This window comes from Oxyura jamaicensis, chromosome 33 (assembly GCF_011077185.1).
Source record: "Oxyura jamaicensis isolate SHBP4307 breed ruddy duck chromosome 33, BPBGC_Ojam_1.0, whole genome shotgun sequence".
NCBI lineage: Eukaryota > Metazoa > Chordata > Aves > Anseriformes > Anatidae > Oxyura > Oxyura jamaicensis.
In genome coordinates this window covers 1,824,006-1,840,962 of record NC_048924.1, presented here as the reverse complement: position 1 = coordinate 1,840,962, position 16,957 = coordinate 1,824,006, and the positions used below count along the sequence as shown (strand labels likewise).

At 57.1% G+C, this 16,957-nt stretch overlaps 1 protein-coding gene across 6 annotated transcripts in view; it reads right to left on the bottom strand.

The window, feature by feature from the left end:
* VDR (vitamin D receptor) overlaps window positions 1-14,810 on the bottom strand; it is a 34,376-nt gene extending 19,566 nt beyond the window's left edge. For 2 of the 6 annotated variants that reach the window (XM_035309005.1, XM_035308999.1), the window contains exons 1-2: window positions 14,759-14,810; window positions 10,604-10,769 (exon numbers count right to left, since the gene is read on the bottom strand). The gene's annotated coding sequence lies outside the window, so the exon portion shown is untranslated. Of the gene's footprint in view, window positions 1-8,419; window positions 8,601-10,603; window positions 10,770-10,955; window positions 11,461-12,839; window positions 13,072-13,113; window positions 13,308-14,758 lie in introns of those variants that run through there. The other 4 variants (XM_035309001.1, XM_035309000.1, XM_035309002.1 and 1 more) reach the window with 4 other exon arrangements.
* Between the last annotated feature and the right edge of the window lie 2,147 nt (window positions 14,811-16,957).

Below are 16,957 nucleotides of genomic sequence, written 5' to 3'. Positions count from 1 at the left end.
TTAAGGAGCAGCCGAGCCTTCCCCGGACAGCGCGGGTGGCACCTCCTCCAAGAGGCTTTAAAGCCTTCAGCGTTTTGAGACTAACAACCTTAAACGTTCTCAGGGTGCAGAAGATGCCGTTACAATAGCAGGAAAATATTTGTCAAGTTCTCAATACCGTTGTTTCCCCATCGAACACACATTTTTTGGGTTCGTTTCTTTGCCAAGCAAAACAAAAGCGTTACCCACACAGCCTGAACAGAACAGGCTGGCTCCTTACAAATCCTCACTTCCACTGGCTGCTGAAGGCTCTGCTTAGTCTTGGAGAGGCCCGTTCATTCACACGGAGGATTTTACTACTTCCCTACCTCTCACACTCAATTAACACCGCTGTTGACACGTCAAAACAAAGCGAGGCTCCGCAGAGCATCCCCAGAGCCCCTGGCAATGCACTTGCACCTCGAGAAGATATTCCAGTACAAATCAGCCTGTTCAAAAACATCCAGCCACGGCACGCAAGCAACCCCTTTCTCTATTAAAAAGGCAATTAAATCATTTCCTTCTGTAGCTCCAGGGAGCCCTGCTGCTGCTCCCCGTGAGGTTTATTAGGGAGCTGGCTGACAGCCTCCCAGGAGGACGAAGCGCTGCTTCCACGGGCACATCTGGAGCCCAGCACCGGCCCGTGGATGGACGGAGCAGGTGAAGCTCCCTGCAGCACGCTCACCTCCGTTTCTAGGTTAGAGGCACGCTGTCATTTCTTCTTGCAACACCCAGAGTGGCTGCAACCTCCTGGGAGCTGGGCAAGGAGGCTGGCAGAGTCAGGAGACTGGCAGCTCTTCATCACCTGCTGCAAGCCAGCTCCTGCCACCCCTTCCCCCGTTCACCCCATCAGATGTAAAACCCTCCTGGAGCGCTACCAACGCCCCCAGACCGGGGCCGGAGGCGCCTCCGCACCGGGAACACGTAAGCATGACAATTCCTACCCCGGAGAGGCCAGACACTCCCAGTCTGCAAGCAGTGCGTCGCTGCAGCGAGACAGTTGCGTGGCAGCTGGGGGAGCTAACAGCAGCAGCCCCAAGAAGGGCAAAGGGACCCGAAAACCCCACTCGAAGGATGCTAACCGCCTTCCCCAGGAGGAATCGGGGGCTGTCCAAACGCTTCGTGGTGTTGGAAAGCAAGCCCAGGGGCGCGCGAAACTCAGTCGCAGCCACCCCAACGCATGCCGGTGACGGAGTTAGGAGCGGGACACCGGTGCCTTGGGGACAAAGCTCAGATAAAGCAGCATTTATGGAGCGGGACCAGGTCCGCTCTCAGCCCTGGGGGGCCCTTCCCACCCACTGGGGCTGGTGGGGACCCCCCCCCCAGCACGGGGCATCCGCAACTCTGATCGGGTGAATGGGGAGGCTGGAGGGGAGGAGAGGGGGTATTGGGTTTCCACGGCCATCGTGCTGATAGCGCCCTTCCCGGCTCTTTGGGAAAGGGTGACGGCTTTCCCAGGGTGTCAGAGAAACACAAACCCCACAGAACAGCTCCAGGAGACTTCACAAGCGCACAGGAGCGTGCGACCCTCCAAAATCTGCCCCTCACCCCTCGGTGCAGCGACACGGCCTCAAGCAAGCACGTGCACGGGGCAGGTCCAAGGGCTGCGGATGCGTTTCCTCTTGCCCCATCTCGCACCCACTGCAGGCTGGAATCCAGGCACAAACGGCACCAACGGGCAGAAGGAGCAGGGGACGCCGTAGCCAGACGAGCATCGTGATGCAAGCCCTCAACAGCTTTCCTAGCGTGGAGAGGCAGGAGAAAAACATCTGGCCATACACAAGCTCTTTTACCACATCAGCCAAGTATCTTTATGGGATCTCACATTGCAATTAGGCAACAAATCCTTACATGCGCAGGTAAAAGCAGAAAATATTTCTGCGCGCCATTCCCCCGACGGGGAGGAATGAAGTAAACAGATTTCCAGATTACCGCTCGGGCACAGCATCAAAAATACCTCCAGCCTGACTCCTCGCTGGCACGACGCTTTGTCACTGAGGCCACGAAGAAGTAGCCAGAGCCCACACTGCAGAAACCCCGCTGGATCCGTGAGCCGAGGATGCCACCAGCACCAGCGGCATCGCTGATAGGGGATTTTTGTGAGCAAGGGGTCCTTCCTCCACCTCACCTTCAACAAATAGACGGAAGCGACTCTGACAGCCGGTGGATTGTCCTGGTTCTCTTTTCCAGCTTGTATCGTGGCTTCGTGGCACAAGCCAGTACCTGTTGGCATCACCTCGGCTGGCCACGGGCACAAGGGGAGATGGAGGAGGTCCTGTTTGAGTCCACCTGGCTCAGGCTCTGCCCTCGTTCCCGACCACGACCCTCTCCAAGCCGTGCACCCTCTCCGGACCAGCTTGATGCAAGAGCTTGCAGACAGAGCCAGCTCTCAGGACCGGCTGCCAACCGGGATGAGCAAGCCCGGCACACCCCACCTGCCCATCGGCCACCGATAAGGGCGATTAATAAGGGTAATTAACAAAGATGAGCGCTCGGTTACGGCATCGCTGGAGCGCCCACGGAGCCCCCATCCCTGCCTGGAGGAGCCACCGTGGCGGCAGAGCTCACGGCGAGCTCCGAGCCACGCAGGGGCTGCCACGGGCTCCCCCCCAGGCATCGGAGCTTGCCGAGCCCCCTCCCTACCTCTGACCAGCTCCTGATGCCCACCAGCACGGGGAGGATTTGCCTCGGGGACCCTCGTCCAGAAGCAATGCCCAAAATCGCTCGGAGCACCACCCTGGGGCGAAGGGGCTGTTGCGTTTTAACGTCACGTATCTGTGATTCATTCAGAGATTCAGAGCCCCAGAACATTTCTAGAGCAAGAGCAGTCATGAAAGCTTTCAGACAGGAGCAGCGTTTCGGCAAAGCCTTGTTCTCATCGACTCTGATTTGAAAGAAGACGGCGAGCAATGATTCGGCACCGACATCACACGAAAAAGCCTCGCACACCTCGAGTCCACACACACATCGCTGCCTCTTCGCGAGTTTTGGTGTCCCGGGTAATTTTGGCCCTTTGCCCCAGTCAGGCCCAAAATATTCCTCCAGTATCAGCCAGTCCCAACCCCAGTGCCTCCACTCTGAGCGGGTAACCACCACTTGCTCTTCTCTTTGCAAGCCTGAGCAGCCCCAAAAGCAGGGTCCAGCAGCACTGGGGTCCCACGCGGGTTTGGGGGTGAAGCAACCAGCTCAGCCCCCACCAGCGCCCTGCCAAACGGGGGCTGGTTTCCAGCAACGGGATGAACAATTCACATTTCCCCTCGTGGGAAGTAACAGCAGACGACCACCACGTGCTTTGAAGGGGGACTGGAAGGCAGCAGACACCTCTCCCAGCCTTGTCCGGGCCCTTTTTCCTTGTCTGGCACCAAACCTGCCTGCCCCAGGACAGAAATGCGGGGTTTTAGCAGGAAGAAGGCCCCGAGCTGCTGGTGCAGGGGGAGATGCAGCCGGCGCCAGCTCCAGCCACCACCAAGACAAAAACCAGGAAAAAAAAAAAAAAAGAAAAAAGGAGAGGGAAGGGTGAAGGCTTGCCAACCGATAACGTGCACGCAAGGCAGATCAAACACACCCGTGCCGGGGCAGCTCACCCCAGGGACGAGGCAGTGGCTTTGAGCTCTGGTGCCATAGGCAGGGGTCCAACACGTCAGCCCCCAGCACTTGACCCATTACCCCACCGCACAAGCGGCATTCCCCGTTTGCCCCATCCTTCCTTGAAGCTCCCACTCCAAAGGGGCCGCATTTAAGGTGCGCGTCAACTGATGCACGTTAACAAAGCACAGCCAGGGATGTTCCCTGCATCCTGAAGGAGAAGTGATGCCCTGCACATTTCGGGAGGGCACACGGGTGCTTTGGGAGGGATGCCTGCCCTCCCCGTGAGCATCACCCGCAGACGCCGAGTTTGTTTCGCAGCCTCGCGAGGAGCGTGACTCACGGAGAGCAAACAAACCCCGGCCACGCAGCCCGAGGGTCGAGGGATGACCCAGAAAACAGCACAGCATCGAGGGGAGGGAGCCCACTGCAGCGGGGCGAGCTGCAGGCTGCCTCGCTTCCTGCGTGGAGCCACGGGAGGATGTTAGTCATGAATGAGAAGTGGTTAAGATGACAAAAAAAAAAAAATCATCAGATCTGTGCAATGAAAGTTGTATTGCTTTCCCTTGGCCCAGAAGCCGTTGCATGTGTTTGTGATTTGTTTAAGGAGAAAGGCAGCTGGTAGATGTTAAACTGGATTATCTCCAAAATGGTTTATGTGCTGCTATCATGCTGCAAAGTGATTTAAAACTCCGGCACAGCTGCCAGCCTGCTCTGCCTAAAACACGGTGCCTTGGTGATGCCCAAACCCGGCTACGCAGCACCCAGAACAGAACCTGATTTATTCCTCCCACTCTGCTGGGACAAAACACGCAGAACACCGCGTTTTCCACCCTCACTGCCAGCCCCGTGCTGCTCTGACGGGGCACCCAGCCCTTCTTCCACACCCAGCTCAGCAGCCAAAACCCGCGGTGCTTCCTCAGCTCAGGTGAGACTGACAGAAAAGCACTTTTTGGCTCAAGCACAGAACAAGCTGGTTTAGACCAAAATCTTCCCGGCCCTTCCTGCGCCCAGGAGCAGCTCCCACTGGTGCCGAGCACCCCGGGGAGCAGCAGCCGGGGTGACAGGCTGCTTCAGGGGGCAGTTTTGGTCACTGATGCTCTTCGCAGAGCACTCGTGCCTTTGTCACCCCAAAACCTGCAGGGCATGGAGACAATCACCATTGGTGCAGCCCTTCAGCCACATCCAAGGGGTTTGTTCCGTGCACTTTTGTCTCTAAACGGGAGCTCTGGTCTGTCGAAACTGGTCCAGAGCAAACACACGTGGCGTGCTCACGCTTGCACGTCAGCCAAGCCGCTGCCAGGATCCCTTCCCACTGCAAACCAGGGCTAAAAACACACCCTCGTGGCTCACCAAAACAGCCCGCAAGCCGCTCTGGGTTCGGTGGAAGGGCCTGATCCTGGCTCTGCCTCGGGCACATCGAGCTGGCCTCCACACGAGGTGCTGCGAGCACTGGTGCAGCAGCGGGATCGCTCCATGCTCACCTCTGGGGGAAGCTGCTTAAGGCAAGACAGCTATTTAACAGCCAGCACTGTCCCTGCCTCAAATATTCATTAGCTCATGGGGAAAAAGAGGGACAAAATACAAAGAAAAAGTCAGTCCTGCTGTATTTCACCCCCCCCACGTCTACAACTTACCACAGGCTGTGGAAGGTGAGGAAGAAGCCATCTCAGCCTGATCCTAGCTGCACGAAGTCCTGCTTGGCTGTCCTAAGGTGGTCAAGGGCTACAGAATAAAGCCAGCTACGGGAAGCTACTGACAAAAATCAGAATAAAGAGTCAAGACCGGAGCTCCCGAAGGCGCCTCGGGACGCGCTGAGGCTGGGAGTGCTGCGGGCTGCCGAGCCAGAGGGAGCGGAGCCGTGTTTGCTTTACAGATGGACGCGGTGAACAAACACATGTTTACTGGCACGGCCTCTCTCCAAACAGCACCACAGCTGGTGCTCATGTCACCCGCTACGGCTTCACCAAAATTTACCTCTGTCGGGGGGACGCAGGAGCCAGGCACTCGCTCCCCCTGAGCTCCCGGCGGGGGGAATCCGGCAGGTTTGCAGAGCTGGCTGAGCACGAAGCCCTTCCAACAGCGGGGCAGGCTCCGAAATCAAATCTCCACCAGCTGCACCGCGTAGCGTTTGGCATTAAGGTGCTGTAACCCTAGCCCATTCACAAATTATCAGCAGCAGATGTCTGCCTTTCCTAACCTTTTGGCTTGTCGTTTTCGCTGCAGACAGGAGTAGCGTGCGACAGCCATTTCCTTCTTCCACATTTCCACTTCTTATCTGGGAGAGTTATTTCTCCAAGCTAATGTTTCCAATGGAAAGTCTGCCTTCAGCTTAGTCAACATGATTTCCACGCTGATATCTCTGTTGTTCTGCCCGTGCCGTTGTGCCTCGGAGTAACAGCAGCACATCTGCACCCAGCTAATTGCAGGGCACGGCAAGGACAGGGCAAAGGGAATGCCTGGTCCTAACAAATTCACAGCAGCAGTTATTTCCACAGATTCTGCCCCGGGACACCCCTGAAGCCTCCCTGGATTTCAGTCACCTGTTCCTCTCGCCCCAAATCGCTCGTGTGCTTCGTCTGTGCCTTCGTTTCCCAACCACTAATTCCCCGGTGAGAGCAGCCGAAGAATCCTTGCTCTCATACACCAAAAATTCAGGAAGGACCAACGGAAAGGAGCTGTCCCTGCATGTGGCAAATACCACACTGCTTCAGGGCTTCTCCCCTATTTCGAAACGTATGCAAACAGGTTCTCGTGAAGAATGCAGGCTGCTCTATCCTTCTCCAGAAGGATAGAAAAACAAATCACACCAAGAACATACAACCCCCCAGGAAGTTTGATATTGAAAATCTCTCTCCTCAAACCAAGTCTATGCTGGGTTTTTGTGTGTTTTTTTTTTGTTTGTTTTCTGCTGGAGATGGAGGACAAGCTTCAGCAACAGTATCCTGCAGCTCACTCAGCCTAGAAATAACAACCTGAAGACGTGACCTGGAGAATTGGAGCCTTCGCCCCCTGACACAGAGCAAGTGTCAGTAGGTGCCCGGCCACCCCCCGGCAGAAACATCTCACGGCTTGTTCCTGACCACCAGGAGAAGATGAGAGGGCTGGAGAGCCACCCGAGCTCGGTGCCACAGTTAGACCCAACAAAACCAGGTCAGGTATTACAACAGACATCCCTCAGACTCCTGCACTGCTAAAAGCAAGGGGGTTAAAAACGGGCAAGCTCTCGGATATCAAGGCTAGGCTCCAGGAGAACGGCTCCTCTTTGTAAGGTGCCAACCTGGAGCTCTGCAGAACGAGTCCAGAATTCAAGGTCTTGGGATTCACAAAATCATATCGTATGCAGAAAAGATAGGGCCCTTCTGAGGCTGCCGATCTGCTCCAGCGGCCTTTGAAATAATAAACTCATTTACTAAGATTCCGGTAGATAGAGAGCAACATCTGAAGTCGCTCCCAGAAGCGGAGAACCGGCAGCTTTGGTCGATTTGTGCTGGGAGCAGATGGTAGGTGCTCACCGCGAGATGCCGAGAACGCCCAGCCCCACTCACGGACCTACCTTGTGACAAAAAAAAGAAAACCTTGTGAAAGACAACAAAATTTAAGCCCTTTGCATCACCCTAGATGTGTCAAGCTGCTCCGATCACAGACTTTCCACCCTGCTGCCTTATTTCCTACACTGTTTTCAGACGTTTCATGTATTAGGGTGGGGAAAGACACTGACGTGGAGGAAGCCACATTTGGAGAAGCAGCAAGTGACAGGAGCTGATTTGTGATGGATTAGTCACCTTAAACCAACACCATAGAAACACAAGCCTTGACCAGCCCTTGTTACAAGAGGCAGAAACCCTGCAGGCTTCTCCGCTGATTTAAAAGAGATCCAGCTTCACCACCAAGCACATTTCCCAGGAATTTGGCATTATGCAGACAGTAAGTGCCACCACGAGTCTTACTGCTGAAAAAAAGAGAAAAAAAATAGCTTCCAAAACACAGCATAACAGGACCAAAAGCCTCACCTGTGCAATCAGGCAGAAAGTTACAGCACAACCACGGCAGCTGCCAGCTTTTAGGTACGATGGAACCTGACATCAGTGCATCCCTCGACCTGCTCTCACCGAACAGACAGGGCTGGTGCATCCCTGGGGGCTATTTCCAGTTTGTGGGAGCAACAGACCGAAGCACACCGCCTCCGAGGCCACCCCACAGTCAGCAATATTTGCATGCATGCAAATGCAACGGGACAGGAGCTGCAAGGGAGCACCTCTGGGACCAAACTCTCCAGCTCTCCCCAGTCCCTCAGGGGAGATCCCTGCCTTGCACACAGGCTCCCGAGGCTCAGCTTGCTGTCGTGCTGTCTCCTCATTGACTCACTGCTTGCATTAATTCTTTACCTTCGGGTCACCCCACTTTTCATCCACGCTGAAGCCCAGCCTGCTCGCCTGCACCTTTGGAGCCCTTAATTTCCTTGCGAGCCACGAGCAGAGCAGTGATTCCTCAGCAGATCTCTATCAGCTGCGTAAAGGACAACTAGAAATGCAGCAGCCACAGGTTAAAGCAAACAGACAACAGCACCAAGCCAGAAGGGGGAGGACGGGGACATCAGAGCGAGAAGCAAAACAAGAGACACGAAACAAAGAGGCCATCTCACCGAGGAGACAAGAGATAAAGCAAAGGGATTGTGAAACCTTAAAAATTCATTGCAATTTTTCTTGAAAGAGTTTTTTCAAAATCGCAGATCAGGGACCCTAAGGAAGGCAGCAGACCCACAGGCTCGGTGGAGCCCTCGGTCCTCCAGGATGTTTTTTTTTTTTTTTTTTACCTGCAGTAGGTGCCCAGGGAGAGAGGCTACAAGGAGCTGGCTCCTAGGTCGCTGCTTCTCATGCCTGTCTGGACGAGCCGACGGGCAAATTCAGGGCTCAGCACAGCTGCAGCACGTGATGTCGAGGCAGAGTCATGCCCTGCCCTCGACAGGCAGTTCCTTCTCCAGCAATTTTACTGCTACTTAAGGAAGTGAGTGGGTGAACAGGGTTAAAATTGTTCCCCTCTACTCAGAAAAGCAAAATTACCCACAGATTTCTCCTTCCCAGAGATGAGCTGTAGGAATCCCGTTACCCTACAGCAGCCGGTTTCGGTTCAGCTTGCCTCGGGCCGAGTGCTCTGACCAGGTAGGTCTGGGCTGCACAAAGTCTCCGTGCTTTCAACCCCCGTGGTTAAACACTGCTCCAACCTGCCAGGAGGGAAACACCGCCGCTCCCACCAGCAGGTCTCCGTTATCTGCGGATTTCGGCACCACCTCAGGTCCAGCCTCGTCCTTATTGTCCCTGCTAAGTCTTCGCAGCAGGGATCCCAACCAGGGCCACAGACAGGTTTTGTCACAACACGCTTCACTGGTTTGAAATTCTGTCATGCATGCAAAGTTAAAAAAAATCTTGAAGGAAGGGCCTCTCGCAGCGTACGTCCAGCAGCTCCGGTACAGATACAGGGTCTCCTACTCTGCTATAGCGAGCAATAACTTATATTTGAAGAGCAGGCAGCCCAACCACGCCAGTTTTTGCACCAGTAACGTCAGTGTCAACAAGGACAGCGTGGGAGGCAGCACCAGGCAGAGGCCACGGAGCAGGGCAGCAGCCCGGCACAGAAAAACAGGTTTCTCCTCTGTCCAGCACCGAGCAGACCACAGGATTACTTGAGTGTCTGAGCACGAAGCAGAGATGCTTGGAAAACAATTGCCTCTCATTCGAGCGTGCCAGCCAGACACAACTTGAAACTCCAGTTACCAGGCTGCTTTTACGCAGACACCTATGGGAGCTTCCTGCACCCAGACCCCGGGGCAAAAGGTTAGAGGAAAGCAGGGCACCAGGACCACCGGGCTGAGAAGTTCCCCCTCCGTACGGAAGAGCCCCCAAAGAATAGATTTAAGCTCAGCACGGGGAACCAGTCAGCACCATCTCCCCGTTCAGGGTAACCCAAGCTATCAAACTGTGACTTCAGAAATAAAAATCACGGAATCATTAAGGTTGGAAAAGGCCTCCGAGATCATCTGGTCCAAGCATCCCCCTACCACCGGTGTCACCCACTAAACCACGTCCCTAAGCACCACCGAGAAAATACAGCTGGAGTCGTATCAACCTTCCTCTGCACATGAGCTTACTCATGTTACTGAATCCTTCCCGTTTTTCTCTTATCACCCTCAAATCAGACTAAAATCAACATATTTTTGTTGGGGGAACTGCAAGGCCCAAATATTCCGGTGTTGGGGAGGAGTAAAGCGCAGAATGGATGGCTGCTCACGTACTGAGAGTCCCTCAACCTTGTGGAAATGGGGCCAAGCTGAGCCTTTTCCCTACCGGCACGCAGGGACTGGGGGGACAATGGGGACAGAGGGAAGGCCATCGTGTCCCAGATGGTGTTTCCAGGGCTCAGGAGCGAGCCCTGCACGTGGCAGACATCGCTCGGCCTACCCTGAGGACGAGGAGCCCGCTAACGCCCGCAGGCCTGAGCGAGGGCACCGCACGTTCCGCAGGGCTAAGCAAGTCTAAATATAGACGGTGCTCGTATCTTATCTGCCTGCTGTTAAACGGGCGTATTTATGAAGCGATAAGTGTTTATGAGGAACTGTCCATGTCATCACTACCCACACGGGGAGGGGGAGAGAAACCCTCCCGGGCCTGGATGTGATCACGGTCCCCAGGGTCCCGTCCCTCGCCTGGCAGAGGGTGACAGAGGACACGGGACGCCAGCCCACCCGGTGGGTGAGGGAATGGGTGTCCCTCGGCACCGCCGATCGCCTCGAGAGGGCAGGAGGAGGTGGGAGAAGTGATAAAGCTGCTGTTTGAATTGCAGCCCTAGGTTGGGAAACGCACCCACGGGAGCTGGACACCCAGCCTGCACCCAAAGCAAAGGGGAGAGCAGGCTCCTGCTGGGCAGACCCTTACGAAAAGCCGTGGGTTCGTCAGGAATAGAAAGGCAGCCTGGTTAAGAGCACTTTATCAACCAGGCTCACCTCGTTTGACACGCAGGCTCACCAAAAGCCTCCGGGGGCTGAAACCAAACCTCGTGCGGGGCTTTGGGTTAGGACAGGAGTCACTCAGCAGAGCCAGGAGGACCGGGGTCGCGGGTCAGAAGTCAGGGCAGCGGGTCCCAGCAGCCGGGGCAGGCAGCACGAATTCCTGGCAATGAAGGAAGGGCTTTGAGATGTACAGATAAACGTTCCAGGTATTGGTTTTAATTGCTTTTACACCCCATTTCCAATTATTAGTAGCCAAAAGTCACTTCCATGCTCGAGGTGGTTTAACCACCGCTAAAAGCCACAGATAAGGAAACTGCATGTGAACTGGGGCTGATTCAGCAAGCACCTGAAGGGAAGGCAGACGCACGCAGGAGCAGCACCAGAGGTTGCCCGGATGCCTCAGTCCTTCAGAAGTCACGACGAGGTCTCCCGACTGCCCCAGAAGACCCCCATATAGCATCTGCTTCTTCAGGTCACTGCTGAGAAGCCCCATTTTAAAGCCCGCAGAGTCGTTGACCTTCCTTATCTCCCTGGACTTTTGCTCTCCTTGTCATTTATATTCCTCACGCCCTGGTTTAACCGTCCTTCCCGCTCCCGGCCCCGTGGGCTGTGCTGGTGCCAGATGCTCTGCGGGCAGCCCGCAGCTCCACGCCTGCCCCGGAGCTCCTGAAGCTCCCCGGTGGGCTTCACTCCCATGGCACCGTCCTGCTGCCGTGTTATCACCTGCAGGTCGGTGGGCTTCCCTTCCGCAGGGAGGGGATGGCGGTGCTGAGAGCCTGCTCATCTCCCGAATCTGGAGAAAGGGGGGTTGTTAAAGCGGGGTTTAAAGGCTCCATTTACACTCACCAAGGGCATTTCACCCTTCTCATAAGCAATATCTGGAGAGAACGCGCTCTCGAGAGCTGAGCAGGCAGAGGGGAAAACGTTGATGCAGGACACCACCAGGTTCTTCCACGGTGCCTGCTCAGGGCTTTCACAACACAGAGCCCTCCGCACTCAGACTTGTTACCCTGCTGCTGTGGCTGCCTGGCGTTCGGTTGCCTTTAAACAAGACCTGTGGTTTCTCGGAGAAAAAACACACTTTTCATTTCTGCCTGGTTCTTCAGTGTCCCCCTCTGCCACAGCACATACAACGTGAGACAAAACGTAGCACCAACAGCCCCGATCAGAGGGAGGCTTTCCACAACAGCAGCATTAACACCCAGCTACGAGCCGCAGGTCTCCCTTAGAGGTCTCAGTGTCTCTATTTTAAGAAACAATTCTGGATTTTCTCTCATTTGGGGGTTATCTTTTAACCTCCACCCTCACAAAGAATTGATGCCACTGCCTCCCATGCCCCCCATGGGGTGTTGCTGGATAGCAGTGGGTGCCCACAGGACCGAATTAGCTCCACGTTTGCTGCCACACCGGAGCGATCGTGGCTGGAAAAGCAACACGGAGGGCGACTGGGAAACTCATGGAGAAGCTGCCACCTCTCGAGACCCACTTGGGAGCAGGCTCACATGAGAAAACCACCAGCAAAAGCCAGATCCTGCGCTCTGTGAGAGCTGGCTCCTTGTCTCGCAGCCCACAACAGCTTTCCCCAGCCGCCCAAAGATGCAGCAGCTGCTTTGCCCCCAGAGCTTTCAGCCCGGATGGTGAGCGCGAGCCGTTTCGCATCAGTTACGCCATCCCCAGCGCCGAAATGCTCCACTGCCACCTCCTACCCCAGGGACGTGGCCAGGAGGCAGCCCGAAGGGGCAACCTGCCCCCCGTAGCTGCGGTTAGGAGAAGCTCGTCAGCCCGCAGAAGCCGGGGCAGGCGCTTGCCCAAATTGCGGCTTCTCAGCACCTCCGGCCGCAAGGAGGAACCGTGACGCAGACGGCCCCGGCGGGACGGGCACGGACCCTGCCCGGCACATGGGCAGCCCCCACGTCAATATTTAGAGGCTGTTTGCATCTACTCCCGCGTCACGCTCAGACACCGACGGGCGGCACGCAAAAACGGGCAACCGCGAGATGTTCTCAAACCACGAGACCCCGAGCTCAGCACCAACTTCCACAGAAGTGGGATTAGAGCCCCAAAACGGGATGCAGTTCTGGGAAAGCCCCTTCCAGCAGAACCCAGTCCCTGCCCTCACCTTGTTTTTATAAATATATTTTATATATATATTTATATATAGAAAGTGCCTATAACCGTAAACACTCGTGGAGCCCTACGCTCAGACGCTGCATGGCAGACACAGACCCACCTCCAGCCACTCGAGGATTATTTATCTCCCACTGACTTGACATTTCTGTATTTCCCCTCTGAAAAGCCACAGGAAGTTTGGGCCAGACTGACTGCGCTCCGGCTCAGCGACAGCAGGTTAAAAATTATTCTCTCTGGCTAGAAGTGCGCTCAGGAAGGAGAGCCGCTTCTCCAAAGTTAGCCATTAAGAGAAAAAAGAGGTTGGATTATCCGGTTATTTCGGATTAAGTACACCGGGATTCGGGAAGAAAACACCTAGTGAAAAGCTAACTCACCCGAGGCGAATTCTTGACTAATGAAAAACCTTTTTTGTGCCTTTGTTACTTGCAGCGCTGCTGCGAGATCTTGCACCTGATGCGTTCGCAGACGGCAGGATCTCGGGCAGACATCTGCGCCGCCTCCTGCACCTGACGGCTTTGGGCTTTCCCAGCTCCTCGGCTACGCAAACCAGGGGGGGTCCGAGCCCCCCGATCTCAGCCCACCCCACTATTTTCACCCGGCCGGGTGCACCTTCCCAAAGCCCCATCCGAAAGCCCCGGCGCAGCCAGCAGCTACAAACTCGATCTGATTCGACCCAGTGAAGCGCCTGCTTCGGAGGAGGAAGACTTCAGAGGAGGAAGAAGAGGTTTTAGCTAAATGAATCATTACAGCCCCGGCGTCCTCCGGGCTGAACGCACGGAGGCACCACGGGGGCAGCGTGGCCGACACGGAGGAGGCACCGAGGGGGTCTGCGGGAGGATGTCCCCCCTTTGGGAGGGGACGCACGCGGCCCCGCTGCCGGCGCTCCCTTCCCCGAGCCCCGGGAGGAAGATGAGTCAGTGCCCAGCTCGCGTGGGAGGAGAGCGCCGCAGGACGCCGGGGCCGGCTTCTTGAGAAAAGCAGTTTCCGAAGAAACTTTGAGCGCTGAAGGCTCCAGCCCCAGCCTCAGCCAGCCAGAGAAGGAGGAGGAGGAAGAGGAAGGCTCAGCTCAGCAGGGAACGGCACCTCTGCTGCCCTACGGCAGCCCCCCGCAGCACCCTTGGGTGCCCTGCTGGGTCTGGGGGAAGCAGCGCCCCTTCCTCGGGTGGGGGACACGGAAAGGTCCCCAGTAGATCCCCAGTACCTCCGTTCTCCTCGTGCTGGGAGCTGGCGGCTGAGAGGTCCCAGCTGCCGCAGGATCGCTCGCGGGCAGCCCAAAGTCGCTGGGGAATTACGGCGAGCACGGTGGGTGCTGGTGAGGGGGGGTCCACCCAGCACCTGACACCTCCCTCAGCCCCCCAAAAAGTGTTAGTGGGGTAATTCAGTTTAGGATGCTGCTTAAAGCTGGGCATTAATCAGGCGCTCACCTGATTCATTGACTCAAAACGGGCTGGAAACCCCAGAACTCCAGGTGGGCGCCCGGAAAGGGGCGCACGTGGCTGGGGCAGGGGGACAGGGCAACGTCCCACGCCGGGGAGCTGGGGGACACGGAGCTGGGGAAGGGGCTTCACAGCACCACGGGGCACACAAGGGGGGGGGGGGGGGGGCCCCCCCCCCCCCCCGGGGCGCCCCGGGCGCCCCCCCAACCCGGGGGGGGGGGGGGGCACAGAGCACCAGGGGGCCTGCACACCCCCAGCACCCCAAACGAGTTCAGGGGCACACAGAGCACCGGGGACCCCCAAGCCCACACGGGGCCCCCAAACCGTATGGCAAGCCGGAGCACCTGGGGGGGGGGGTCACCCCCCCCAGGACCCCACAGCCCCAGGGGGGTCCCGGTGACCCCCCGGCACCCCCAACCACAGACCAGAGGGAACCCCGGTGCCCCCCAGCACCGTGCACCCCCCCCAGCATCCTGGTGACCTCCACGGCAGCAGGCACCGACCGGGGGGATGGGGGGGGGGGTTCCGGTTCCCCCCAGAAAACGCCACCATCCCCCCCGTGCCCCCTCCCTGCCCCCCGTACCTGCGCTCCCGGCGCTGCCGCCCCCCTCCCTCCCCCACTGCCCCGGAGCCGCCTTTTGACGGGAACCCGCCGGCTGCGCGCCCCGCCCCTCCCCGAGGACACGCCCCCCGATAAACCACGCCCACTCTCCCCCGAGGACACGCCCCCTTTGCCCCCTTCTCCCCGCCTCCGCCCCGCCCCGCCCCCGCCAATGCCAGCGCGGCACCGCCTCGGTACCGCCCTCTCGGGGGCGGGCCCGATCTGGCCCCGCCTCTCGAGCCCGTATAAGGCGAAGAATGCATGAGGCCACGCCCACTGTGGGCGTGGCGTGGGCTGGCGGGAGGTTGCACGTGGCGGCCCGGCCTCTGCCCGTGCTTTGGGTGCTGCTGCGTGGGGGGTCGGGGAGCTGCTGCTGCATCTGGGACTATGGGGTGCTGCTGCTGCTTGGGGCTTTGGGGTGATGCTGCCTGGGGGTTCGGGGTGCTGCTGCTGCATTTGGGGTGCTGCTGCTGCTTGGGGCTTTGGGGTGCTGGTACTTGGGGGGTTCAGGGTGCTGCTGCTGCGATTGGGGTGCTGCTGCTTGGGGCTTTGGGGTGCTCTGCTTGAGGCTTTTGGAGTGCTGCTGCTTCTTGGGGCTTCTGGGGTGCTGCTGATGCTGCTTCCTGGGGCTTTTGGGGTGCTGCTGCTTCCTGGGGCTTTAGCTGCTGCTGTTTGTGGCTTTTGGGGTGCTTCTGCTGCTTGGAGGCTTTGGGATTGCTGCTGCTTGAATGATTTCCATTCCAGAAAGTTCAGCAGGCTCTGCGTGCATGGGCGTGCAGTTCTGCTTCCTCCTTTCCTCCTGGCTCATGGTCCTCCCCTTATTGTGACAGGGCAAACACCACCAGTACAACAGTGCCCCCCCCCCCAGCAGTCTGGGGCAAACATTTTCCTGGCAGCATCGCGTCCTGATCACATTTAGGTGTCCCTGCAGTGTCTCACCTTTGCTCTGGTGCCTTCTGGAAGTTCAGGTGTCCACGGAGCTGGCCGTGGGTCAGAGTCTCCTTCCCTTCCCGATTTCTAAGCAACGAGCCACCCTGTACCAGGAGCGCCCGCCGCATTTATCACCTGGCAGGCAGACTCCGTCTCGTCTCTGCAGCTGCAGCATCTGCCGGGCTCGTCTCCTTCCTCTCCCATTTTTGGGACGCCACCCAAGAGCCCTGCCACCACAGACTGCAAATCCCCTCTCTGATTACAGCTCTTGGAGAGCTCATGGATTTTTGTGATGCTTAGATCAGATTAAGGGCCGAAGGAGAGCTGATTCATCCCCGGCCTCTAGACTAGAGACAGCAGCATCTGCGAGGGCCCAGGCACAGCTCCAAGTGCTAGAGACGTGTACGACCAAGGGGGAGCAGGTTCCTGCAGCTGTTTGCAGCCTCCAAGCTGCTCCGGCCCCTTGCTCACCTCAGCGTGGCCGGGACTTCACATCCTGCATGAACGGACCCCGTTCGCAGCCCTTGCACATCTCGGGAGCAGGGGCCTGCAGGCCTCCGGGGTTCGGCTGCTCCTGCAGGTCCTGGGGGTGTTTGGGACCATGCAACCGGCCAGGTCCAAGTGCTGATCTCAGCCACCCAAAATCCCCTCGCTGGGGATGAAAGCAAACCTGGAGCATGGGGATTCGATCTGAGCTGTTTCAGCTGGTGCTGCAGTCCAGCCCAAAGCCACTCCATCCCCAGGGCACGTTACACCCCCAGTCTGAAAAACTCAAGATATTTAGCAGTTCCTCCCTTTCCATCCTCCAAAACCTGTCCAGGGTGCAGACATCAGCAATGTTTTTATAAAGCAGCACGGAATGCTTCGAGAAAGCCCCTTCGTGATGTTCCAGGGTTTACTAAGGGCCCCTAAACCCAAAATCCTCGGAGAAAATAAGCCGCCCTGCAGATGAGCGCGGGCGGCCACGCCGCCGTCATGGCAGACGGCAATCAGCACCCCGCAGCCGTGATCACCGAGTTCAACAGCTTTAATTCACGTGGGGAAAGTGCTTTGCTAAATGTTTTCAAATTGATTTAATGAGGCCAATCAGAGAGAGAAAAAAAAAAAAGTCTGGGAAGAAATGGGAGTTCATTAGAGACAATTTGGCCAGGCAGAACTTTCTCAGGGAACAGGGAGACAACCGAGGGGGGATTTTGTGCAGAAGGCCCATCCCCATCCCATCGCTGCTGAGTTTAAACCTCAGCCATTTGC